Below are 27872 nucleotides of genomic sequence, written 5' to 3' on the forward strand. Positions count from 1 at the left end.
CCATATGGGATACCGGCACTGCAGGCAAAGGCTTAAACTACTGTGCCACAGTGCCAGCCCTGGAAGTAGGATTTTTATGAAGGATTCAAATAGGGAGGTGAAGTGATAAAATTTAGAAAGATAATTCTGACTACAGTAAGGACAATGGATTCAAGATGAATTAAGCCAAGAACACCAACATCATTTAGGAGACTGCTCAGTAGGACAGGTAAGAATGTTCAAAACCTGAGCTATCATAAGCTTGAAATAAGTTTAGAAGGTGAAATCAGCTGACTTTGATCAAACAGTGGGTTTAAACTGGAATTCATCTAGAAACTACCTGTGAAAACAGTATGCACACAGGCTATTGGTTTGAGAAGTCTCTTTTATGTTTAACAATAAACATCCTAGTTTTAATTAAACTACACCTAGTTTTCAAAGAATTTTAGTATATTAAATATATGTGCAGGAATAATCATTCCCAGCATCTACTGAGCTTTCCTCCCTTTTACTAACCTATAGGTGTAGATTGTTATGATTTATTTTTGACCATTACCCTATTTCTTATTTTGCGGGTAAATTATAACATGACCAGGGAAACTTAGTCTTTTAACATATGGTCGCATCTTTTCCACTGGTTTTCTATTTCAGAATTTGAATTCTATTTTTTCATAGCAATAAAGGTTTCTAATTATTTTTTCTAGGTTTTTGCATAGGGAGCATGTTAGCTTCTTAACAAGATTACCTTAAATTAAATGATTATATTTATTAAGTCTAGCATATTAGATAAAAATAATGTTGTAGAGTTATATTTTTATCATATATTTTTACTATGCTACTTGTGAGTTTATTTTATAATCAAGATGAACAGTATAACTAGAAGCATAATATTTTCATTTTAAATTATCTCAGAGGCTCTGAATCCCTCTGTTGTTTTTATTATATATAAATTGACCATATCAGTCATAGCAATGACTTATTTGATGCTGGGTCATCAACCCCTTATTATAAAATTATGCATATGAGAAGATCCTGCCTAACTCAAGTAGCAGAGGCAAAGGATGCGCTGTGGCACAAACAGGCTGTCAACTGCTTTATGTGTGATTGTGTGTTGCTAAGTAAATGCACTCTTTCATTTGTTCTTTTATGGTTGTGTTTTGATCCACAAAACTGCTCTGTTTCTGCATATGTTTTCTGCTTCATCGGGGAGCAACTGGTTCATTAAGAGCCAGAGTGTCCTAACAATAAGTCTGAGTAACAACAACAACAAAGTTACATGTCCTACTATGAAGTAGAGCATGTCAAGTTGCAGCATTCTATTGTCACTTTATATTACTGGGGAGGTGGCTAGAAACACATTTAAATTTTGTTCTAACTAGTGTATTCTGTCAGTTATATATCTAAAGGGTTAGGTATTTAAGCCACTTTGTCAAAAACATAAAAAATACATGACAGCAACAACAATAAAAACATCTTATCTGGCTTAAAGTCTGTATCCATTTTTTTATTTCCCCATAACAAATCAGAAAGCCTTAGCAGCTTCAAACAACTCTCACTTATTATTGCAGTTTCTGTAGGTAAACAATGTGGAATGGTGCATCTGGGTTCTCTGCCCAGGATTCACAGGGCTGCCTGCAGTTGAGGTGTTGACCAGGGCTGCATTCGCTTCTAGAGACTTGCCTGGGCAAGAATTAATTTCTATGGGCACTCAGGTTGTTGGCAAAATTCGTTTCCTTGTAGTTGCATGACTGAGAGTCCCAGCATTTTGCTGGCTTTCTGTCAGAGGCTACCTGAAGTGCTATGACACTTGGGCTTCTCCAGCATGGCAGGTTATTTATCATAAGGAAAGTTGGTGCATGGTAGGGACTTCATAAAATTAAATCTCTGTCATTGAATGAAGAGTGGGAATCTATTAGTGTGACACAAGAATTACAGAATAAAAGGAAACAAGTAAGTAACAGTATAAACAGAATATTATGTCAGAATTTTTCTAGGATTTTATCAAAATTTGAGGGTAGGAGTGGAAAGGAGAACAGTTCTAAGACTAGAAAGGTCTGATAATGGAGAGTCTTGAATTTTCCAGCTAGAAAATATAGACTTCGTAGAGATTTCATTCTAGAGGGAAATAGACTAATCAAATAATCCCACATATATACAATTTCATATAGTATAAAACTCTACAAAAGAAGTGCTCCATGTGCTATGATAAGCAAGAAGACCTGGTTGTGTAGGGGCCAACTGAGCAGTGACATTTGAGGTGAGACCTGAAGGTTGAGAGCTGGAAGTACCTGGGTGAAGATGCATCCTCAGGCTAGAGAGGAAGGTGGGAATAGGTTCTTCAGAACCTAGAATACCTTTGTTACCATTTTTATCGTCAATCTGTAGTAGTGGAAGTTACTGAAGAATTTTAAGCAAGGTTGGCTAACAGAAGGGATGGGTGACATAGAGAGGAGGAGACTATTTGTTTAAAAAAAGAGAGAGAGGCCAGCGCTGCGGCTCACTAGGCTAATCCTCCGCCTTGCGGCGCCAGCACACGGGGTTCTAGTCCTGGTTGGGGCGCCGGATTCTGTCCTGGTTGCCCCTCTTCCAGGCCAGCTCTCTGCTGTGGTCAGGGAGGGCAGTGGAAGATGGCCTGAGTACTTGGGCCCTGCACCCCATGGGAGACCAGGAGAAGTACCTGGCTCCTGCCATCGGATCAGCGCGGTGCGCCGGCTGCAGCGCGCCGGCCGCGGCAGCCATTGGAGGGTGAACCAACGGCAAAGGAAGTCCTTTCTCTCTGTCTCTCTCTCTCTCACTGTCCACTCTGCCTGTCAAAAAAAAAAAAAAAAACCAACAGAGAGAGAGAGCGATCAGGACCAGCACTGTGGTACAATGGGTAAAGCCGCTGCCTGCAGTGCTGGCATCCTATATGGGCGCTGGCTTGAGTCCTGGTGCTCCACTTCCTATCCAGCTCCCTGCTATGGCCTAGGAAAGCAGTGGAAGATGGCCCGAGTCCTTCAGCCCTGGTACCCACATGGGAGATATAGAAGATCCAGGATCCTGGCTTCAAATTGGCCCAACTCTGACCGTTGCAGCCATTTGGGGAGCAAACCAGTAGATGGAAGACCTCTCTGTCTCTCTGCCACTGCCTCTGCCTTTCTGTAACTCTGCCTTTCAAAGAAATAAATGAATCTTAAAATAAAAAATATCCCCAGGGACTAGATTAAAAGTATACAAGTAGTGCAGAATTAGACTATAGTAACTTCATCTAGAAATGGCAGAGGAACTTGAGTGAACTGGACAGATTCAAGATATTTTATGGAGATTCAGTTGACAGGAACCAGATACAAAGAGTGACAGAGAGCAAGATGTTTCTAGATTCCACAACTAGATGAATGGTGGTACTCAGAAAAGAACAATGGAGTATGATCACACTTAGAAGGTACAGACTATGAGATCTGTTTGGGGAGTGTTGGGGTGGGGAGGTTGAATGCTGTTTACATCAGTGTCTGTAGCTCAGAGGAGAAGTTGGAGTAAGAGATAATGAGATTTCCTATACATCATTGGTAGACATATCTGCCAAGGGATACATTCAACAGTGGAAAAAATAGTCTCTTCAACACGTGGTGCTGGGAGAAGTGGATATCCCTAAGCAAATAAATGAAATTGGACCCTTACTTCATCTCACAAATAAAAATAAGCTCAGAATGATAGCTTAAAAACCCTGCATTCAAGAGCCCAAACTTTAAAACTCTTAGAAGAAAACATATGAGCAAATCTTTTTGACCATGGGTTTGGCAGTGGTTTTCTATGAAACAAAAAGCACAAACAACATCAGCAACAAAAATACCAATGTCAAAAATGTACATCACAGGACACTTAAAACAGAGCAAGAATATAACCCACAGAATGAGACAGACTATTTGAAAATAATATATCTGATAAGTGTTTAGTATTCAGAATATCTGAAGAACTCTTACATTCAACAATCAAAAGATGAAACAACCCCAATTTCAAAGTGGGCAAAAGATAAAGACATTTTTCCAAAGAATATACACAAATGGCTAATAAGTACATGAAAAAATTCTGAACATCATTAGTTATTACACAAATATAAAACAAAACTATAATAAAATACCACTTCATATCCACCAGGATAGTCATACTTAAAAAAAAAAAAAAAAAAACAGAAAATAACCAGTGTTGACAAGAATGTGAAGAAAGTGAAATCTTCATGCGTTGTTGGTGGGAGCGTAAAATGATGCAGCATTGTGAAGAAAGTTTGACAGTAACCCCACAACTTAAACATAGAAATATAATGATCCCATAATTCAACTCCTAGTATGGACTGAAAAGATTTGGAAACAAGTATTCAAGCAAAAATTTGTACACTAATATTTATACCAACATTATTTATAATAGTTAAAAGGTAGACGACTCAAGTGTTTCTTAATAAATAAGATGTGTTATGTCCATATGTGGATAATTATGCAGTCATACAAAGGAATGAAGAACTGATACATGGGGCTGGTGTTGTGGCTAAGCAGGTACAGCTGCCTCCTGCAATGCCAGCGTGCCATATGGGTGCCCGTTTGAGTCCTGGCTGCTCCTCTTCTGATCCAGCTCCCTGCTAATGTGTCTGGGATAGCAGCAGAAGATCTCTGTAACTCTGCCTTTCAATAAATAAATAAATCTTTAAGAAAAAAACAAAAGAAGTAATAACATGCTACAACATATATGTACATTTTAAATTTTTAAAAATTGTATTTTATTTAAAAAGAGGGAGAGAATGAGCACATGTACAAGAGTATACATGAATGTGTGAGAGAGGGAGGGAGGTCTTTCATCTGCTGGTTCCCTTCACAAATGCCTCAACAGCTGGGGCTGGACCAGGCCAAAGCCAGTAGCTGAGAACTCATCCCCGGTTTCCACATGGAGGGCAGGGACCCAAGTACTTGAGGCAATTGCTGCTGCCTCCCAGGGTGTGCATTAGTAGGAAACTGGAATTGGAAGCTGAGCCATGACTTGAACCCAGGCACTCTAAATTGGGATGCAGGTGTCTCAAATGATGTCTTAGCTGCTGTGCTAAATGCTGGCCTCAACATGGATGTGTCTTGGAGACATTATGTTAAGTGAAAGAAGCAGACTCAAAAGGTTACATGTTATTCTAGGGTTACATATATGTATGTATGTATATGTATATATTCGTATGTAGAATATCTGGAATAGATAGAAAGCACATTAGTGGTTTCAAGAGGCTACAAGGTGAGGAAAATGTGAGGGTTAGTCCTTAACTGCTGTGGAATTTCCATTTGAATTGATGATAAAATTCTGCAACCAGAATTATTGAACTTGAATAGGTTTGAGTGTACTCAATGCCATTGCATTGTACAGCCTAAAATGGACAACCTTATGTTAGGTGTATTTTACCACAATGTCCAAGAAGAGATTATGATATTCATTGGCATCTAGATGCTAACAAAGGCCTTGTAACGGGAGAGCCTAGTGGGATGGAATGGAAGAAGAGGGGATATGGCCAAGGCTGAAGGTTATGGAGAGTACTTTGGTACTGCACACAGAGAAGGAGCAGCTTGAGGGGTAGGAGGGAAAACAGGACCATGCGGTCATGCTGAAGTGGTTAAGGACGCCAATGAGGCGGTGGGGAGCTGTCGCAGCTTTGAGACAGTGATGAGATCAAATATTTTCCTAAGGAAAATTAATCTGTGGCAGTTCTGTGCAAGGAAAGTTGAGGAAGAAACTTGGGTTGGGGAGAAGCAGTTAAAAAGTATCCCCATGGAGACGATAGGGTGGGCTTGAACAAGAGTATAGAGGCAGAAAAACTTGGTTATCTGCTGGGTTTGACCAGGGAGAGTGGAGGCTGTAAAATTGGCTGGGCTCTTACTGCTTGGTGATTTGGACAATGGAAGTTATATAGACAGGAAGACAAGGACTCCAAATTTTTCAGACCAATGTATGGGCCATTTGGGGCTGAATGAGTTTTTAGGCTTCTACTGTTTTTTGGCTATAGAAAGATACTTGATGCAGAATTTGTATATCGGTCTTTCTACCCTCTTTCAAATTTAAAGATAGTCTTCTCCTAATTTATGATGGCTCTGTTGTGCTCTGTTATCAGTTTTAAGTTATATAGATGTTTCTCTGCATCTTTTTAGATTTTATTTGCTTTTCATGCAGAAAATTATGTAATCATAGGGCTGAAAGGCATATTGGGTATCTTTGGTATATATATATATATATATATATTTTTTTTTTTTTTTTTTGGACAGGCAGAGTGGACAGTGAGAGAGAGAGAGAGAGAAAGGTCTTCTATTTCCGTTGGTTCACCTCCCAATGGCTGCTGCGACCAGCGCACCATGCTGATCCGAAGCCAGGAGCCAGGTGCTTCTTCCTGGTCTCCCATGCGGGTGCAGGAGCCCAAGCACTTGGGCCATCCTCCACTGCACTCCCTGCCACAGCAGAGAGCTGGACTGGAAGAGGAGCAACCGGGACAGAATCCAGCGCCACGACTGGGACTAGAACCCGGTGTGCCGGCACCGCAGGTGGAGGATTAGCCTATTGAGCTGTGGCGCTGGCTATAATCTTTTTTAACAACTGATGGAAGCCCATTGAGGATCTTTCTGTATTGGGGATGGGCAGGGGTCGCCATCCCTAGGGTTTTCCCACATTTCTACTTTTTCTCCTTTGAATGTCAGTGGTCCCACTGACAGCTTATCAGTACTGTCAGATGGCAGAGGTGTCACAGTGTGGCATTCATCTCATTTATTAATCAGCCCATTCACAATACATAACGCGTGCTCCTGTTCTAGGTGCTGGCCAGAAAGAAGAAAACAGATGACTTGTGACCCCAACATTTGTTACTTTGAAGTAACGTTTAGTCGGTTTCCAGGACTCTTTTTCATATTGAATAACATAATAGTTCTTGGTTGTAGAGCCAAACACAAAGCAAATAGCGATTTTTATATATACAATGTGAGAACTCAGGAAGCAAGGCTGATAATAAATCCCCTGTGGATCCGGAATATAGATTTCAAGATTTAGCCCATGTCATAACCACATGTACCCAGCATCATAATTCTTTACATCTGAGAATTACTATTTACAGTCCGTAGAGTGTGGTGTAACTTGATGTAGAGTCAGGTAGTGGGTTCCCCTCTTCCCGATTCTCTGTTGTCAAAGCTGCTGTTTGATACTATTCCCTGAGACACACAATTCCTTTTGCTTTTGACCTCAACTTTCCAATTTTCATTTAGCCCTGGTGTTTATCAAACTGATGTGTGAGTTGATGTATGTCTGTGGTCTGCCATGTGAACATCATTTTGCTTTCAGTGTCATTTTGTTTTGATGAATGCTTTCGTCTTTTGGTTCACAACATCACCAGCTAAATCAGATCCCGTCCTATTCAGAAATTAAGCAGTATTTATTTGTTCAATTTATTCATCCAATTTATAATGTGACTAGAAGTCCATAATCTGTTATCCAAAACCCTTGGGGCCTCAGAATTTATAAATTTTTAGAGTTAATAATTATAAAGTTTAAATACACATGACACTTTTGATAGGGTCTGTGCAACATCCTATAGTCACAACACTAATTTTCTGTGGCAAAACATAGGGATATTGAAATTAGGTGATGCAAGGAAAGACTATGAGTGGTGTCATCTATGCAGGTCATGTCAAATTTGTCATGAAGTAAGAGAGTTTTGGTTTTTAGAGCTTTATGGATTTTGGAATCTCAGATAAGGCCATGTTTCCTTGATTAAACATAAGGTAAACTAGAGGGTAGCATTGGCTTTCAAAATACACATTTTGCTTCATACTTGCCTGTTCTACCTTTTACTGTTGTAAATCAGCTCTAATGTGTTTACCTTTTTTTTTTAAAAGGGGACAAAAGTGAGTTATTGGCTTAACAAGAAGTATAGCTAACAGACTTTAGATATTGCTGTATTCAGGGCTCTAATTATGCATTTGGTGAGGTTACCTTAAATCTTTTATATACTTTTTGTCTCTAGGCTTTTAATCTCTCTGCCCAGTAGTCTCTGTTCATTCTAGACCACCTCCTTGTAGTGGCAAAGATGACTAAAACAATGTGATCCCACATTCAGGTTTTCCACCCTCTTCCTGTTTGAGCTCATTTTCAGTAAAATTCTTGTGGCATTTCACTGGCTTTGATTGGGTCACATGCCTATCTTTGATAAGATGTGCTGATTGATTGCCTTAGGCCTGGGCCACCTGACTTGTCCTGGGAGCAGGGGTGTCAAGCTCTTGCACTGAGCAGATGTGGCTTTCTCAAACAAACTGGGAGTAGTTGTCATAGGAAATGGAAACTGATGGGAAAGAATAAATGTTACTCCACAGGTTGACCCTGGATTTTCTTTGTAAGTAAAATTATTCTTATGCAATACAATGGGGTTATTCTTAATATACTTTAGCTTTTTCTAGCTGTCTTTTACTCTTTTTCATTTGGGAAACAGAGAAACAGAGATCACCCACCCACTGGTTTCCTCCCCAGTTCCCTACAACAGAGGCTGGACCAGGTAGAAACCAGGAACTCTGAACTCAATCTAGGCTCCTATATGATGGCAGGGACCCAACTCTTTGAGCCAACACCTGCTGCCTACTGCCCCCCAGATACACATTAGCAGGAAACCAGAATGGGCAGCCCAAACCAGGACTTGAACCCAAGTATTGCAGTATGGGACTTAGGCATCTTAGTGCAAGGCCCACACACTCCTTTACTCTTTTATACTTAACAAAACACGAGTGCACTTCAAAAAGTTCACAGGGAATGGAATTAAAAGATAAATTTATTTAACCACAAGATTTTTTTTTAATTCTTGAATAATTTTTTCATAATGTCCACTTTCCATGAACTTTTGAAGACTTCTCACATGCATAGATTCTCCAGGTTTTGTTTTTGTTTTTTGGTCCAGAATAAAAGTGTCTAATTCTGTTTCCCATGAACTTTCTGAGGTATGCTCATCTGTAAACCTGAAAGTCTAAAACCAATTTAAATCTAAACTGTACTCATTATCACATTGCAGTGGTTAGGGACCACTCATAGCATCTTCAACTACAATGTGGCAAGCCTTAAAGGATTTTGGTGTTTTCTTCAGAGAGGCAATTCTTAAAGTCTATGTCTATATTGTCTTGTTAGTGCAGAGCTGATAACTCAACAGCTCTCTCTGGATGTGCTAGTATTATTTTAGTTATCCATAGAGAAGCTATTGTGCATGGTGGTTTAGAGCATAGGGTTTGGAGCTGGACTGCCTTGGGCTGGAATCTTCTACCATTTACTTGGATGAGTTACTTAACCTCTCTGTGTCTTAGTTTCCATATGCGTGAAAAGAATATAATGATAGCATCTACCACACCAGTTTGTCCTGAGGATCACGAGAAGTAATACCTGCAAACTCTTAAGAAAGGAGCCTGACACACAGTAAATGGGCAAAATCCTTCCCTATCATTATTATCCCATAGGGCAACAGTAACTCTGAAATTCACCTTAATAAAGTAAAAAAAAAATTACAGCAAGGACATTACCGTTTCTATGTCCTGCTGCCCTGTGTACACGATTATGACTAATACCAGTTGTCTTACTGTCAGGTTAAAGTGAGGAAAAATAAGCCAACTATAATTTTTTCAAAAAGCACTTATTTTGACACAAGAGATTCTAGTGAGCTTTACAAACTTAGAAAGTGGAAATCCTTCCTGAACTGATGGAAAATGAATGCAATTTCAAATCCCAAACCAGGCTCCTATTTTGGTTGCTATTCTTCCCCTAAAAGACAAAACCTGATGTTTTCTCAGTGTATATAAAACAAATTTTAAAATCCATATATAGCACAGTGTTTACCACCCACCCCTGTCCGTGGTCATGAATATCACAAATTCTTTAAATTTCCCAAGCCTGAGATAAATGTCAGACCATTCTATAAATTGACTTTATGAAGCATTTCTGAGCTGAGCCTTCTGACATTCACACCAATGTTTCCATAGTAACTAATGTGTTCAGAAGGGGAAAAGCAGGAGGCAATGAAAAACAAAGGAGAGGATCCAAATAAAAGGGAGATGCAACGTGAAGGGAACTAGAAGGTTCTATGGATTTTGAACCATTGCTTCTTATAGGAGACAAACGCGCTTAGGCATGGGTTGGGAGGTGGGGGGCCCCTCAGCTGACAGACCCACTGAGGGGTCCTTGCCAGAACAACTCCCAAGGACTGACCAGCAGGCACTGATGACACTTAGACCGTGACTCATTCATGCCAATTTGGATTACCCCCTTCTGTTTTTATATTAATCTTAATTCTTTCCTCTGTTTTGAGATGCCTTAAATTACCATGGTAACAGTGAAGTAATTTATGCCTGTCACTGAACTGTCAAAAAAAAAGAAAAGGAGGGGGAGTAACATCAAGTCAATGTATGGAATAGTTAGAAAGCAGGGTAGGGGAACATAGGTGTCAGCAAAGATCCTAATCGTTTGCAAACATTGAAGTGCAGCATGCTAGAACACTATTTAAGGATGGGTTCTGTTTTCAAATCCTGTTTGACGGTGCCCTATCATTGGTATTTAGAAGCAGGTTTGGTGAACATTAGTTCTACAGCACAGCACCCTTTCTTATGAAATCTTCAGACTTTTCTATGAAAATGTGTTTAATTCCCAAGTTGTTTGTAAGGTAGATCAGATAAATGGTTATAGGAGAGTAGGGATGTTTTTTTCCTAAACCATTGGGGTAGGAGTGGGGAATAAATGGGTCCCAGGAACATCCATATCCTAATTCCTGAAACCTGAGAGAGACTATGCTACTATCTATAGCCAAAGGGATTGAGCAGATATGATTAAGTTAAGGATCTTGAGTGAGGGAGAGTAAACTGGAAAATCCATGTGGGTCCTATGTAAATACAAAGGTCCTTAAACAAGGGAGGCCGGGACTTCAAGGTCAGAGGAGGGGATGGGATGAAAACATCAGAGGGCACAGTGACTCAGGTCCACAGGCCAACAGCACAGGCAGCCTTGAGATGCCAGCCAAGGCAAGGCAAGGGTTTACTGAAGCAGCAGCCCTGCTGACACCTTGATTTCAGCAGAGTGAAACTGATTTCAGACTTCTGCCCTCCAGAACTCTGAGATAACAAACTTGGGTTGTTTGAAGCCGCTGGCTTGTGGCAATATGTTAGAGCAGTGCAAGAAAATAACGCAGTATGATCAGCCGTCTCTGGTCTCCCCAGGACCTCCAAGGCAGTCTGGTTTGATCTTTACTCTGAGCCGGCAGAATCAAATGGAGCCATCCCCTGACTGTTGGTTGAGTGTTTCTGGCCTGCTGTGTGTCATTCACTGTGGGTTCCTCGGGCCGGTCCCTCTCTGTGTGGGGCTTTAGAGACCTTAGATCTGGTCACCATGAGGGTCCTGGTCATGGCAAGGTGAGCTGCTGGGGTGAAGCAGGCCTCTAAAGTCCCCACTGGACCACCTGGCAAAAGCAAGGGCTTGCAGGCCCTGGGTGCAAAGTACTTCCTGAGCAAGAGGACTCTTGTGTGCATGATCCATGCCTCTGCATGTTTAGCTGTGTGCAGGGTAAGCTGCCTTATCTTTGCAACTCCATCACATATCCCAAGGTCTGATGCCATGTTGAATGGGCATCAGTAAACTCCACAGTTCCCAGGACCACGCTGGGCACCCAGGAGATGTGGTGAGAAAAGCAAATCCTTCTTCTCTACATTGCTTCCTGGGTGGGTTTTATTTATTTATTTATTTAGCAATTCTATCACTCTTCCCATTCAGGTGCTATGTTAGGGATAGTCATCCTATCACCCAATGCCTACGAAAGCCCCGAGGGAGATCTGAATGTTTACATCTTCCAGATGCAGAAACAAAAGACCCAGAAACTAGATCCTTCTGAGGGTTGTGCAAGGTGAGCGAGGAGCAGAGCTGGGCCCTGAAAGCAGGCATGACTTTCTGACCCTCACTTTAATTGCTGCCTTCTGCCATAGCAGGCATCCCAGGATGGGGACCAGTGGCTTTTCTTCCCTCTGGTCCCCAGTAACTGTCTTTTATCGTCTGAGCTCCAGATGGCTCTAACTCTCCTTCACCAAGAGGTGAGAAGGAGGCCACGAGAAGGTTGGAGAGGGTAAGGGCTTGAGGTCAGATAGAAATAGGGGTCTTGCAGGTCCTGGAGGCATCCTGGCCTTTAGACATTCATTATTTTACAGGGGAATCTGACGTTTGCAAAGTAGCCCTTGCTAGAGCCTTGTATGCTCTTGGTTTATTGTCTTCTTTTTCCCGTGATATGCAGAATTCTAAGATGATTTGTAAACCTCCTACCCCTGTTGCCATGGACTGAATGTTTGCGTCTGTTCCCCCCCCCCCCCCCCGAAATATACATACGTGGAAGTTCTCATCTATATTAGGGTGGGATTAGGAGGTAAGAAGTGGAGCTTCAGGAGGTGGTAAGGTGCTGAAGGTTGAGTCCTCATAATAGGATTAATGCCCTCATAAGGGACATGAGGGAAATGATCTGACTTCGCTACATGAAGACACAGCATCCCTCTGCAACCCAGGAAGAGTCAACTAGGAAGAAAAACAAACAGACAAGAGAGCCCTCATCAGTAACTGAATAGGCTGGCACATTGATCCTGGATTTCCCAGTTGGTTGTGTTGGTTGCTTATACCACACAACCTATGATATGGGTCACAGAAATCCGAAACAAGACATGGGGTAATACCTTCCTCTTGACTCTGATGGGATGTCACTCCCATGATTAGATTCCTTAGTATGGGACTTCCAGTAAATTGAAAAGGAGATTATCTGGGTGGGCCTGACCTAATTCAGTTGAGTATTTAAAGAGAGGTTGAAAGAATGAGAGGGTCTATAGGAAGGACTATGTCCCACGAAACACGGTGCCTCTAGGAACCGGGTTATGCTTGGTCAACAGCTAGCATGACAACAGGATCCCAATCACACAACCACAAGCACACGAATCGTGCCAGTAATCTGGAGGAGCTAAGTTTCTCTAGTGGAGCCCTCCCATCCCCACCCCCATGCGGCTGCAGCCAGCCAACACCTTTAGTGTAACCTTGTGATACCTTGACAACCCGGTGTTCAGACTCCTGGTCCAGGAACACCTGTTTCCTCTACCCATTAGATCGCACTGCCATGCCCCTGGCTCTGTCTGGCACCCCGAGGTGGACCAGGCAGATGCTTCTAGGCGGCGAGGCCGGACGCGAGCGCCCTCTGTCGGCCCGCGAAGGAGCGTGCCGGGCGCATGTGCGGGCCCTGGCGGAGGCGCAGCGGTGCGCTGGCTGTTGGCGTCGCTTGGTGACTCCCGGCGGGGCCTTAGGTGTTGGCTCTCGCATTTGGGGGTACTGAGAGTGTCCGCTCAGTGGGACCTGGATATGGCACGTGAGTTTCAGGGAAGTCATCTTTGAGACTTCCCTGTCCCTCGGGTGACCACTGGGTCTCTTAGGGAGCTGGGCCTGGGGCTGCGCTTTGGGAAGAAGGGGCCAGGGCGCAGGAGAACTTAAGCTAAGTAAGAGTTGTCTCTGTGGGAACCAGAGGCAGATGGAAGCGGGCGAGGCGAGGTTCTCTCAGGTAGCTCTGGGCCCATGACTGCCCTCTGAGAAGCAGGGAGGAAGTGGGGTTGGGGGGTGAAGTTGCCTCTGGGCAGATGGCCAGAACCCGGGACGCAGGTGCCACCCCAGTTAATGGAACCAGAGATCTTGGCTTCTTTCACCACCTTCTATCTTCCAGTCCCAGCGCAGGCCGTGGCCTGGTGGGGTCTGGTGAATCCTTTTGCCTAAGGGAATCAAGTCTCCCTGTGAGTTGAGTCTCTGCTACACTGTACGGATACTAAAGAGTCTCCATCCTGGCGCACCAGCCGAACTTAATTCTTCCAGTTTCTAACCCATTCCAAGAAGACAGCATTCAGCTGAACCCAGGGCCAACCTGCAATCAAAGGTGTCTTCCTGCTGTTTTAAAGTGGTGCTTGCTTGCTTTCTTTCTTTCTTTCTTTTTCTTTCTTTCTCTCTTTCTCTCTTTCTTTCTCTCTTTCTCTCTTTCTCTCTCTCTCTCTCTCTCTCTCTCTCTCTCTCTCTCTCTTTCTTTCTTTCTTTCTTTCTTTCTTTCTTTCTTTCTTTCTTTCTTTCTTTCTTTCTTTCTTTCTTTCTTTCTTTCTTTCTTTCTTTCTTTCTTTCTTTCTTTCTTTCACAGGCAGGGTGGACAGTGAGAGAGAGAGAGACAGAGAGAAAGGTCTTCCTTTGCCGTTGGTTCACCCTCCAATGGCCGCCGCGGCCGGCGGGCTGCGGCCGGCGCACCGCGCTGATCCGATGGCAGGAGCCAGGTACTTCTCCTGGTCTCCCATGGGGTGCAGGGCCCAAGCACTTGGGCCATCCTCCACTGCACTCCCTGGTGACAGCAGAGAGCTGGCCTGGAAGAGGGGCAACCGGGACAGAATCCGGTGCCCAGACTGGGACTAGAACCCGGTGTGCCGGCACCCGCAGGTGGAGGATTAGCCAAGTGAGCCTCGGCACCAGCCTTAAAGTGGTTTTATCATCCACTCAAAACTGCTTTGGCCATTGGTTTTCTGCTCGCCCCATAATATTTCTCTCACTCTCTCCCTTCCAATCTCTCCGTCCCACTCTTGAAATTTCAAACATTCAAAGACAGGGTTATTAATTGCTGTCTCTAAAACCCTAGCAACAAATACTTGTTTTGACCTTTCTCACTGGAAGAATACATTCCCCAGATAGGGACATTTAGGTCCATTTGTTAGGAATCAAATCTAGAAAGACAACTAGAAAGAAAAAGAGAAGAGTGAGGTGGTGACTCATCCTGCACAGATAGGGCAGAGGCATTTGCCAGCCTGGATGACTCAGTTCTGTTCGAGAGCCCCAGATAGTGGGATATGAAGGGGTTAGCTCATTGCTCCCTGCAGCTTCCGGAGCTGGGAGTTGGGAGGATGTTTGATTTGGAACCACCATTCTTTTCTTAATATTCAGCCTGCTCCTAATCATTGAGCACAGGCTTTTCGTCCCTTCTACCAAAATGTTTTGCGTCAGTGTGAACACTTCTAAATTGAAATTCGAAATTATTATTCATTGAAAACTGGCTTGACACAAAGAAAGGAACATGAATGAAACCGTCTAAACCGCCCTTGCATTTCCAAGTGCGAGTTCAATTCCTTACAAAGTCATTGTTATGGGTTTAGGGGAAATTTAGTCAATTCCCAAGTGCCACCTCCAGAGGGCACAGCTGTCTCAAAAACAATTTTTTTTAAATACCTTCAATTTTGTCCAAGCTCTTGAGTAAGAGATTCTATCTGTATTAGGCGGTGATTGTGATTCCTGGGATCCAAACTTGAGGTATTTTGACATCATATTATCTTAATGTTATTTAGATATTATGGTAGTCCATTTGTTTCAGCAAGTATTTAACATAATATTTCTACTTTTTAAAAAATGAAAAACTCATCACTCTGCTGTTAATTTGCCCCTGACTTAAAAATCTCTACTTCTGTTCACCTTTAACCCATCACTTCAACAGAGTCAAAAAGCATGTTTAATTTTTCAAAATCCGTTAAAAAGTTTATTGGCATCCAAAGCCCAAAGGCACCTTCAAAAAGTATGAAATGTGTTGTTCTTCCGTATAATATTATTTTGTATTTAGAACCCAAAGTATTATTGTAGAGTGAATGCTTTGGAAACTTTTTTTTTTCTTTTGAAGCTACACAAAACATCTACGTATTTATTTTTGCAGCATCAAAATTTATGGTGACTGTTTATTTAAAAATGCTTTGATTCACTTGCAGAGGAAGGGAAGTTGACATGAATTTCCTTAGAAAAGATTGACATTGTTTTCTTCTAGAATGTACATTATACAGTTCACTTTCTCCTTGCACTGTCTCAGCCATTTCTGCCATATTTAGTGTGAAACTGAATTGTATAAGGCTAAAATCTAAGATGAGGGAGAACCAAGGGTTCAAGCAAATACTTTATGTTTATTTCTTTGTGTCTGTTACTTGCTGTTCACTTTGGCCAGTTTTTCTTTCCTGTTATTCATGCTTTCCCAGTTAACATTAAATATAAGGAAACTGGCAACAGGGTAGGAAAGGGACTGCTGTAAAGTATTTAAAACTGCTTAACATATTTATAAGAAATCACTTTTTAGGTTTTGGAAGCTTATTTCCATGTTGGCATGGAACATTTTGGAAACTGATTCAGAGTAGGTGTTGAAAATGTTTAATGTTTGTGTCTTGTAAAATGAGAAAGAGAGCACACTACCAAAACAGAGTGTGTTCTACAAGAAAACTGCATGGGGTGGGTGTTTAGCCTCGTAGTGAAGATGTCCACTTCCCACAGCAGAGTACCTGTTTTTTTTTTTTTTTTTTAAATATTTATTTATTTATTTGAAAGTCAGAGTTACACAGAGGAGAGGCAGAGAGAGGGAGAGAGAAAGGTCTTCCATCTGCTGGTTCACTCCCCCGATGGCCACGACGGCCAGATCTGTGCCAATCCTAAGCCAGGATCCAGGAGCTTCTTTTGGGTGTCCCATGCTGGTGCAGTGGCCGAAGGAAGTGGGCCATCTTCCACTCCTTTCCCAAGCCATAACAGAGAGCTGGATCGGAAGTGGAGCAGCTGGATCTTGAATCAGCGCCCAGATGGGATGCTGGCGCTTCAGACAAGGGCATTAACCCGCTGTGCCACAGTGCTGGCCCCATAAAGTACCTGTTTTTGTTGTTGTTGTTGTTGTTATTTTGAGTACCTGGTTTTAACACCTAATTCCAGCTTGCTTCTGATGCACACCTTGAGAGGCAGTAGCTGATGGTTCAAGTACTTGGGTCCTGTCACCCACATGAGAGACCTGGATTGAGTTCCTGGCTCCCAACTTCAGCCCCCACCCAACCCTGGCTGTTGTAGGTATTTGCAGGGAGTGAACCAGCAGATGGGAGTTAACTGTCTTTCTCATAAATTTTAAAAAATTAAAAGTGAAATCATGCTTAGGAAATGGTATTAGCTAAGCATGTTGAAATATCAGGAGAGGGCCCCAAGAAATATCCCTGAAGTCAAGTTAAGTCATGCATGAGCTACTCAGAGCTCATGTGTATGGGAGAGAAGTATAATTACCAAGCCATGAATTCATTCCTCTTTTATTTGAATTCAGAACAGCAAATGTTAGCTTAGTAATTTATTCCTTGGCCTTGTGTATTAGTCTAGTCTCCCCAGAGAGACAGTCGAAGCTGTCTGATGCCCAAGAACCAACTGGTAAATATTATTGTATTTTTTTCTCTTTTCCATAGTTACTAACCACACATTAGACCAAAAAGATCTTGCACAAATAGTTGTCAATGAATCGCTGGGCTCTGGAGTTGCTGACCAAGTCCCACTCTCAGCTAGAGAATGGCTGACTCTTGAAATCTTAAGGCATTTGTGAAATCCTGAGTGCTTTTCTCCATTATGTCTCTGGGAGGCCTGAGCATACATTTCCTTAGGGGAGTGGATGTACAGCTGTTATCTGATGGGTGACTTGCAGAACCCTTATCAGAAGCATTTGGGCAGAATACCTCTGAGGCTGGTGTAGTGAAAGGGTTTCAGATGAGGGTGAGTTACACAGAATAGTTGCAGTGGTAGAGTCAGGAACCCAACTGCTTCACGGGAACAGAGATGACTAAATAAAAATAGGCCATCTCCTGCCCTCATCCCTGTATGTATATATCCTAGAACTTCACTTAATCATCTGTAAATGTTAACTGCCCTTTGCAGTGGAGGATTAAGTGGAGGCTATCAGAGATGGGTCCATGGTTCGTCCTGTCTCTGGAGAAAGTTTTTATTAGGTGGCCTGGAAAATCACCTGACAATGAAAATGTTATGGGATTCTGCATTGAGCTTGCATTACATGTATTTTATTACAATGAAAGACGATTTTATGCATGCTGAGGCATCATAAGGAAATGTGAGGTGAAGACCAACAAGGCGGAGTACGGCATCATTAGATTAAGGGTGCGCTGTCCCAATTCAGGGTCACATTTCTTGTTCTGTGCTGCCTGTTAGCCTAGGGACATGGGTTGATTACATGGCTAGTTCAGATTTGCCGTCTCTGGCACATGAGTCGAGTTTGCTATGTTTATAATTCTAGTCCAATTAGAAATGCATTTAGAGAGCTAATGTTATTCGCAAGAATTTAGAAGTAAATTCCTTAGTAAAATAAATGGAACTTTGGTAAAGGGAATTGTAACCCAATTTTGAGAAGTCTGAATGTTTTTCTATCAGCTTTGCTTGACATCTGGTGAAACTTTGGGGGGCATTCAGGAGGAAGCAGGCAGGACTCATGTGTTCTCACTGTTTGACTTAGGGCCTGGCTTAAAGTTTTTTCTTTTCTTAAAGTTTGAATGACACAGTTTTAAAAAAATTAATTAGAAGGGCAAATAGAGAAAGATATATTTCTCATCCTCTGGTTCACTCTCCAAGTGCTTTCAGACAGCCAGTGCTGGGCCAAGCCATAACCAGGAATCAGGAACTCCAGCCAGGTCTTTCTCTTGGATGGCAGAGACCTAAGTATTGGAGCCATCATCTGCTGCCTGCCAGGGAGTCCATTAGCAGGAAGCTGGATCAGAAGTGGAGCCAGGAATCAATCTCCAATATGGGATGTAGACATCCAAAACCATGTCTTTAATGTTCTCCCAGCTACTACCACATTCTGTAAAGGTGACTCATTCATTTAAAACGATGCAATTAATCTAAACAGTTCCATTTCCCCCCGTATTGTCAAGGCATTTACCTGGTTGCCTGTATATCTGTGTAGATTGATGAATCCCTCATCAGGGGCAGCATCTCATTCTGTGTTGCAGATGGAGTGTCATACACGAGGATCAATCAGTGTCCAAACCATAGTCACCAATAGCCAACAGTGTCTCTCTCTTGGTTATGTTCAGTGACTTTAGTTCAGGGTAATCTGAACTAGGCCATCAGAAACAGAAAGCCAGGACAGTACCCTTGTGTTTGATGGAAGTGGCCTCCCGGTGGCACTGGAGGCCACTTGGCTGTGCTCAGAAAGGCCTCACGTTTAGCAGGCAGAAAAGATACAGAACACACCATCCCCAGATCAGACTCTTCAGAGTCTGTTTGATTCCACTTGCTGTGATGTGGATGGGTTCCTACATTTTACCTTCAGTCTCTGAAAGTGGTTTGGGGCTGGTTGCACACTCTGGTGTTTGTTAATTCCTGAGGTGACACTTTCAAGTTCCGATGTTTGATGTTCCACAGTCCCAGAAAGAATGATTTGATCCTGTAAGAAAAATTCAATTGTTTTCCATCTTGCCGTTCAAGCCGATGGCCCCATGGTTTTAGCAGGTATTCTTTTTCTCAAGCAAGCCTGAATCATGGGGGGGTGGGAGGGGAGCTCTTAGGACATTGTAATAATGTAAATAGCAAGCCGGTGGAATTACAAATATTAACGGAGTGATTTTTAGAGCGAAGATTTGGTTACGGTCTTCAAGAGGGATGACTATTTTACATGGTCCAGAGAGCCCTCTTTTAATGTCATGTCTGTGGCTTTCCGTACTTTGAAAACCATCCTCTGCTTGCTAAGAAGAGAAAAATACAGGCTAAGGAATGAAATGGTTTGGACACATTTCATTTAGTCAGATTCCACACCTGCCCCGCTGCCCCGTCCCCCTCCCCAGTCCTCCTGATGGTTTTCAACCTCTCCGGTTCTCTAATGATGTTACTTGGAGAATTAAAGACAACCCAAAAAGCAAAACAATAGCAAAGAAGAAGGGTCTGACAAGAACAATGAACCGAACTCTCTAGACCCTTCGCAGAATGGCAGCCAAGACAAAGGACGGTTTTCACTCTTTTATAAAAGCTGCCCTTACCTTTTCTTCCCTTTCAGGCCTTTTTCTGGTCTTGGTTTCCTTGCAGCTTTCTGCATCTTATTATGAATAGCTATTTTAACTTCTCCTTTTTTATTAATAAATAAGATGATATTACTGTTGCTAATTTACTGTTTGGAAAGTAGAGGCTTTTAAGTGGGCCTCTTGAAGGTTTTAGAGTAATTGCAATTTTAAGTCTTTCTCTTTTTTCACCCATTGAGTCTGATTTTTCTCTCAGCCAGAGTGTTTTGCCTATTCTTTACTGCTGTTTTTTTTCTTTTCTTTTTTCTTTAATAAAAAAAGATCGAAAGTTGTTCTACAAATACAGCTGAAAAAAAAAAATGTTTCTCAGTGAAAAACAACAACCCTGAAATGAAAGGCAGCTCAAATCAGACCAGAACAGACTTGCAAAGTGAAGCCGATGTCCTGGGGGCAGAAGGGAGAAACGCTAATGTCCCTTGTAATCAGTTTGGGCCATTTCAGTACTAAATGACAGGATCAAGAAGAAAAATTTTGAAATTGATTTTTAAGACTGCCTGAAAAAGGAGACTGAAATGAATATTAAGTGATTTCTTTGGGGCTGTCAGAAATAATAATGGAAGAAGAGACAGGCCCAGCATTGCTGCAGATACAGGATCAGGAGTTTAGAGTCAGTGCAGATTGGAGATGAAGATCTGCACTCCAGTTTTTACAAAATGTTAATAAACGGAAAGGAAAGGAAGCAGCAAAGGGAGCTAAGGAAGAGTGTAAGCGGATATGAGCTGGACAGGGTAGTGGAAAAGACCTGACACCACATATCGAAGGTATGGTACCGTGTGGGGCATGTGCTGTGCTCCCGGCTCTATGGGGCTAAAAGAACAGCCCATTTCCCAGGGAAGGTGGGGGGCTGCACTGCAGAAGGTGTGGATGTGGGAATGGCTTTGTATGGACACATCCATACACTCCCACCGGCAGCCATATACATTTATGAGTTGGCTGGGTGGAGTGGGGTTCCAGGCTGGCTGTTGAATGAGCCCATATGGCATGAGGATTGGATTTATGTCTTTGGTCTCATTAGCACCATGTTGGAACCAACAGAGGTAGCTGACTAATTAATACAGAGATGCATTGGGTGTTCTCTGGGATTTGGAATCAGTTTCCCTTAAATTAGCCATGTCAATTACCACAAGTCTGTAGATACTAAGAGTTGGAAAAGGATCTGGCAGGATTTAAAAACAAATGGGAAACATGAGAAATTTTAATAAAAATAGAGAACACCCACCTTACCAGCCTTGTGCTTTTCCAGCATGCCAGTGCTTAATACTAAGTGTTACAGCTTTGGGAAGGACCAATCCGACTTTTTGTTAGTTTACTTTTTCTACAGTCTGGTTTCAAAAGTTTCTTGAATTCCATTTTTTTTTCTTGTTCCCAGAATACATGGACTGGAAAACTCAATTTGCAGCTTACTGCTTACTGATATTGAAGTGGATGGTAAGCCTTAGTTCACCTCTCTTGTGGAAACAGTAGCTCATCTTCCTGTTTGGATCCTTCTCACCTTCTCTTTGTCTTATGGGGTTTTCTGTCAAGGCACATGGCCTTTCCTAAGTCGCGAGGTGGGCAGTTTTGAGTCTAAGCCAGTGTTTCTCAACTAAGGGTGCTTTGGCCAGCGAGGGACATTTGGCAATGTCTGGGGAGATATTTTGTCTGAACTACAGTGGGTCCCATGCGCATATAGTGTGTACAGGCCAGGGATCTTACTGAACATTTTCCAGTGTACAGAACAGACCCCTACAACAAAAAATCATCTGATCCAAAACATCAGTGGTGTTAAGGTTGAGAAATGTGACCTAAGTCTTTTTCTTCTGATACTTTAAAACTTAAGATGTGTGATATAAACAATGAACTTAAAAAATGATAGGAACTCATTCAGTACAGTAGCAATGCCTATTTACAACTGTCAAGTTGTTCCTGCTAAGTAGATCTCAAATCTTTCTTCATTCCCACCATTTTCTGTGCTAGGAGCTCCAGGGTTTTGATTTATTCCACGAGCTGTATGATACCCTTTTGATAAAGTCTTTTCTGCTTAAATTATCCAGAGAAATGTTCTCTTCTTGCAAAGAATTCTAAATAGCTAGTACCAAAAAAACCTAAATATGGTTGTTGAGTAGCTAGCCGGTAGTGGAGGGTCAAGACAGAGCAAGGAGAAACCACAGAAAGGAAAAAGAACTCTATACATTTGGGGTTTCTTGTCCTGACCCAAGCCAAACTGCTACTGCAAGGGAGAATCAGTAGACTAATAGATTGCTGGGAGCTCGCTCCAAAGTGGGAAATAAAGTTTTCCAGGATGATAGGCTATCAATGGCAGCAGATTAAGTGCAAAACCTAAACCGAGGGATTAGAAGTAGTAATAAGTGACCTCTACCTCTTAAACTCTGTCGTGTCTTTCACCTCCTTGGGCTGATGTGCACAAATGCCTAAACCAGGGACTGAAGATAAGTTTCTCAGTCTTAAAAAAAAAAATCTCATTTCAAGCTTCATTTTAAAATAATGAAAGCATAGTTGGCAGTACCTGACTCACATCATAGAAGTTTTCTTTAAAGATTTTTAACTCAGGGCTGATGCTGAGCTTCGTGCTCTATCCCATTAAACAGGAGAACCTTTTTCAAATGAAGATGATCCTGTGAACAGAATGGTTTGATTACTGAGGCTGGAATAGGGGACTGTGGGAGGCTGCTTGGGTCTGTTTAGCTGTGGGAGACCTTGGGGGCAGCCTCATGAGAAGACCGGTTCTGTTGGAAGCTAAGTGCATGGGCTGGAATATGTTAAACTATTCTTCAGTGAACAAAATCTCAAAAAATATGTGAGCATACAGATAGGAGATTCGTATTTGAGATCTCATGAGGTTCATTGTACTTCCAAGAGAGGGTTTCTTTTTTTTTAAGATGCCAGCAAAATGCCATGGTATTTTATTTTTGTCTCTGGTAAATTGCATTGGAAACTTAAACAAATTAAACATCCTGTTTTGTGTTTCAGAGACTCACTGGGGAAAGTCTGATGCTTCAGATGGGAAGAAACATCAGGAAATAAGATACTGTGCGCAATCACCTTTTTTGAAACAGTTCTGCATGTGCTGGGGCCAGGGAGGGGTGCCTGGGTAGTTCAGTGTCACTCAGAGTTGCAAGCAGTTGTGTTTATCAAAGAAGAAAACAAAGGTGGAATGTAGGGAGGTACAGTGTGTGTGTCTTATTATGCTATAATAAGATGCTTATGCTATGATAATAAGAGAAATATGTTTATTGCTTTTTATATTTTAAGGATTTATTTCTAATGTACTAGTGATCCTCAATTAAAATTCATTATTGGCCGGTGCCGCGGCTCAATAGGCTAATCCTCCGCCTGCGGGCGCCAGCACACTGGGTTCTAGTCCCAGTCAGGGCGCCGGATTCTGTCCCGGTTGCCCCTCTTCCAGGCCAGCTCTCTGCTGTGGCCAGGGAGTGCAGTGGAGGATGGCCCAAGTGCTTGGGCCCTGCATGGGAGACCAGGATAAGTACCTGGCTCCTGCCTTCGGATCAGCACGGGGCGCTGGCTGCAGCGCGCCGGCTGCGGCAGCCATTGGAGGGTGAACCAACGGCAAAAGGAAGACCTTTCTCTCTGTCTCTCTCTCTCTCACTGTCCACTCTGCCTATCAAAAAAAAAAATTTCATTTTTAAAGCCACTTTGAGAAAACGTTAAAATAAATCAATAAAAATAATAATTCATAATCATTATCGAAATGAAGGTAAAGGGATAGAAATTAGCAACTGAAACTAAGAGCTTGCCTTTGGAATTTACTGGGGACTGTATTTTTCTTGAGTTCTCCATCTCTAAAAAGCATTTTCTATCATTTTCCATGTTGGGAAAATGAACACAGTTTCTACCTCAACACCCCCCTCCTCCCAGCCCCAATGTACACTGGTTTTTTCTAGAATCACAGTATTGCTTCCCTTTGATGCCTTTCTGCTCAGACCAATGGAACTGTCCAGGAGGTTGCAGTCGGGCTTGTGCCCTCCTGAGCCCGAGTGGTCGAATTAGCATTTTATTGCTAATTTTCGTGCTTCCTGCTTTCAAGAGGGTCTTCTAGACAGTGGGAGCTGTCTGGCTCCTTTACTTTTCCTTAAAACATCTCAGCGCCCTCCACCCCAGCGTGAACTCTCAGTTGAAATACTACATTTAAAGGCCAAGCAGCACCCAAATGAATGGGTGTTTGCAGCACCTTTCAAATGTCACTTTAGAAAAAAAAAAATCTATAAAGTGAATGCTCAGGTCCCTGGGGAAGGAGCAGAGCAAACTGTCGCCCTTCCCCTCCTCCCTCTGCTTAGAGATCCGCTCTCTCCCTCTCTCCCCATTTCCTCCTACCTCCCACTTCCTCCCCCACACACCTGAGCAATATGACATTCTGGTTTGGGTGTATGCCCTGGAGGCTGAACTATGCAAGAAGTGTCACCCGCAGAGGTGTTTCCTTTCAGAATGTCATTGTTTAACTTCAGGGTCCTGTTATTCTTGTGTGAATGAAATGTCAGAAACGAATTTCACCGTGTAATTTCCCAGGCATTGACAGGTCTTTGCCATCTGTCATTGGATCCTGGTTTTACCTTTGGTTTCCTGCCATGTTTAGGGTTTCGACCTATCCCTTTGAGTCCTGGTAATTTTACCTCTCAATAGAGCCTCCGATGGAGGGCTCTGCTGCCAGGGGTGAATTTTGTGACTTTAGAGATTGCAGCAATTTCTTTCGTAGGCTTTGCTTATTATTATTTTTGAAGCCTCAAGTGTCATGAATCCTGTCACTTGAACAGTGTCGTTCTTGGTGATTAATGCCATGTGTTATCTATTTATATCCTCAGTGTTTGCTGATGAGGAGGGGTGGCCTTACACACACACACACACACACACACACACAAAACTCAGCCTTGCTTTTTGAAATGCAGGACTGAGTTCTGTTTGCTGAAAGAGGTGGTTTAGGGCAGAAAAATTGTTTTAGGAAGAGGAAAAAAATGTAATTTTTTTATAAGAACTCAACTTTAATTGGAAAGAAGAAAAACTAAAGTTTTTCATTCCCTACATAGTGGAGATCTTGAAAAAAAAAATCCTCTTGCTCTGAAGTCAGAAGACGGATTTTATAAAGTACAAGCAGATTGTCTTTGAACTGAATTTTAAAGCTCGCCTGTCAGCGTTGACAAGTTCCCGAATTCAATTTTCAAACTAAAACTTAGAAAACTGGGAAAGACATTGTGTCTCCTCGGTAGCTTATCAAAAGAAATGAGGTGGCAGGCTCACCCTGCTGTCTTTGGGCGGCCAGGTAGAGGCAGTTGGACGCTCCCTGGCAGGCTGGCACTGATGCCTCCCGGAGACAACGCCTGTTTGAGATAGGTTACGGTAGGAAGAGCTTCAGCACCTAAAAATGGCCGAGACCAGAGGACTAGGACAGGGAGGGTGCTACCAACTTTAGAGGAGCTTTAACCACCAGTGATCCTTTCCAAACACTGGTCTTCATGCATGGCAGAAAAAGGTTTAAGACACAGACAGTAGCATTCTAGTTGTCGCTATACAAGAGCAGGGTTCGCCTACATACAAATCCAAGCACAGCCACCGCCAGCTCTCGGAGCTTCCTTTTTGGATTAAAAACATACTCGTCATGCCTCCCAAATTCTCAAGGTCTTCCTTGTCTGTGAGATAATAACTTGTCCTAAAAAAAAGAAGACATATTGAAATTACTATATCAGTATTAATATAAGCAATTGTTGAATACAATGTGCTAGGTGAGGGGTCTTTAAAAATTTATGGAAAATATATGTTCTGAACAAACTATACATGGATTTTCAATTTTTTGCACTAAAATAAACTAACCTTCTAATTCCATTTTCCCACGAATTTTTTTTTTAAGTTTATTCACTTGGGAGAGTGAGAGGGAGAGGAGAGAGAAGAAGAAGGGGACAGGGGGAGGGAGGAGAGGGAGAGGGAGAGGGAGAGGGAGAGGGAGAGGGAGACTCATCCACAGGGTCACTTTGGCCCTAAAAGCTGAAGCCAGGAAACTCAGTCCCAGTTTCTTGCATGGGTAACAGGAACCCAATCACTGTGCCTTCTGTGGTTCACACTAACAGGAAGCTGGAGTCAGGACCTGGGTGTTAAATCCAGGCACTGATATGGTACACAGGTATCTTAACTGCTAGGCAAAATGCCTACCCCACCTGTGAACCCTTTGAAGAACCCTCCGATACTGTGTTAGAGCCTATTAAATCTTGTAACAACCCAGTGAAGTAGGTGGTGACATCACCGTTGTGCAGATGTGGAAGTGAAGTTCAGTTTATTGAGCACTTTCCTACTAATAAGCAGAAGAGCTGGGATTTAGACCCCACTCTGATTCCTAACCTTGCTTCTGAATGCTATGCTGTAGAATCTTCCCCAGAGTCCTAACAATGATGAGCTCAGTGGTAGAATTTCTTCCTACAGATTTTCTCAAAAATAAATAAATATCATGACCTTTTGAATACTCTTCAAATTGTGTAATTCTATTAAGCCTTAAATTTTCACAGACTTTTATATCTATTTGGACTTTAAAAATTCAGATTTATTAGTTACTATATTTCATCTTTACTCCTGTAACTGTTATACAAATTTATTAAGTTGAAATCTTATTAGCTGGAGCTCTCAAGTAGCCAGATGTTTTGCTTTGTCTGCCCTGCCCCTTGCATTCTGATGTGAGAAGGAGAAAAAAAAAAAAAAAAACACAGAAAAATAAGCTCATGCCAGAATTTCTTTTAAAGGTCAACCATGACCTGTGGTCCTAACCCTTTTTAGTTAAATGTGAGTCTATTTCCTTATGGCTGTGAAATGCTTAATCAACCACAAAGTCCACTAAAAGTGTTAAGGTAGTAGTTGTATTAGGGTAAGCCAATGTCTGCGACAGAATCCCTGTGTCTCAGTATGTCAACACAATAAAAGTCGGTTTCTCTTGCACCTGATGATCCAGTGGGAGTCTGGTGTTGGTTGCAGCTCTGCTCCATACACACATTTGGGTACCTGGACTGTTTCTGTCTTGTGCTTCTGACAGTCCTCTAGCATCTCATGGTTCTCCACTGCATCTGTGAATCTGGAAACAAAGGAAGGCAGCCAATCAGGAAGATTCTCTGGGGCCAGACTGAAGTGGTGCAGAGCGCTTCTCTCCACATTCCAATGGCCAGGGCTCAGCCACACGGCCTCACCGAACCGCAAGGGTGGATGAAAGATGCAGTCGAGTGCTGTGCCAAGGAAGAAAAGGAAATATGGCTTGGTCTTTACCTATCCCCGTCACTGTTGTACTGTGATAGTTCTTCATGAGAGTGTATAGCCCTTCCGTTATTGTGAACCACCTATTGTCATATAGATTACTGGTTTCCAAAGCTTGGGTCATTAAAAAAAAATCTCCTAAGCTTTACCCAGACCCACACAAAATTAGAATGGGTGTGAGGGTAGGGGTGAGTATAGAAACAGGCTGGAAATCTACATTTTCCAGAAGGTCTTCATGATTCAGATATAGCCAGTCCAACACCACTTTGATGGTTTGGAATCACTGATCTAGATGAAGCACTCGCTTAGGCAAAGATACAGATTAACTCATTTCAGGAAGTTTGCTTTGTTTTTTGGTTTGCTTTGTTTGTTTTTTTAGCAGAAGAGACTGACAGAAAAAAGAGTGATCAGTAGTAAGTTAATACAAATCTCTGTTTATACCAAGCCTTCTAAGTAATTAAAACTTTGAACATATTCTGTGATCAGTTGGTTTTTTTTTTCTTTTTTTTTTTTAAGATTGATTTCTTATTTGAAAGGCAGAGTTACAGAGGCGGGGGGGCGGGGGGGTCTTTCATTTGCTGGGTCACTTCCCAAATGGTTGCAATGGCTGGAGCTGGGCCAATCTGAAGCCAGGAACCTGTAGCTTCTTCCAAGTCTCCCTCATGGGTGCAGAGGCCCAAAGACTTGGGCCATCCCCTGCTACTTTCCCAGGCCATAGCAGAGAGCTGAATTGGAAGTAGAGCAGCCGGGATTCAAACCGTC

The 27872-nt window shown here is 42.4% G+C and overlaps 1 long non-coding RNA gene across 1 annotated transcript in view; it reads left to right on the forward strand.

Moving 5' to 3' along the window:
• LOC127491061 (uncharacterized) overlaps positions 1 to 23027 on the forward strand; it is a 31978-nt gene extending 8951 nt beyond the window's left edge. The window contains exons 3-4 of the long non-coding RNA XR_011380204.1: positions 21241 to 21299; positions 22842 to 23027. This is a non-coding gene — a long non-coding RNA (uncharacterized lncRNA). The remainder of the gene's footprint in view (positions 1 to 21240; positions 21300 to 22841) is intronic.
• Positions 23028 to 27872: the final 4845 nt, after the last annotated feature.

This window comes from Oryctolagus cuniculus, chromosome 11, assembly GCF_964237555.1.
Source record: "Oryctolagus cuniculus chromosome 11, mOryCun1.1, whole genome shotgun sequence".
In the NCBI taxonomy this organism is placed as follows: Eukaryota; Metazoa; Chordata; class Mammalia; order Lagomorpha; family Leporidae; genus Oryctolagus; species Oryctolagus cuniculus.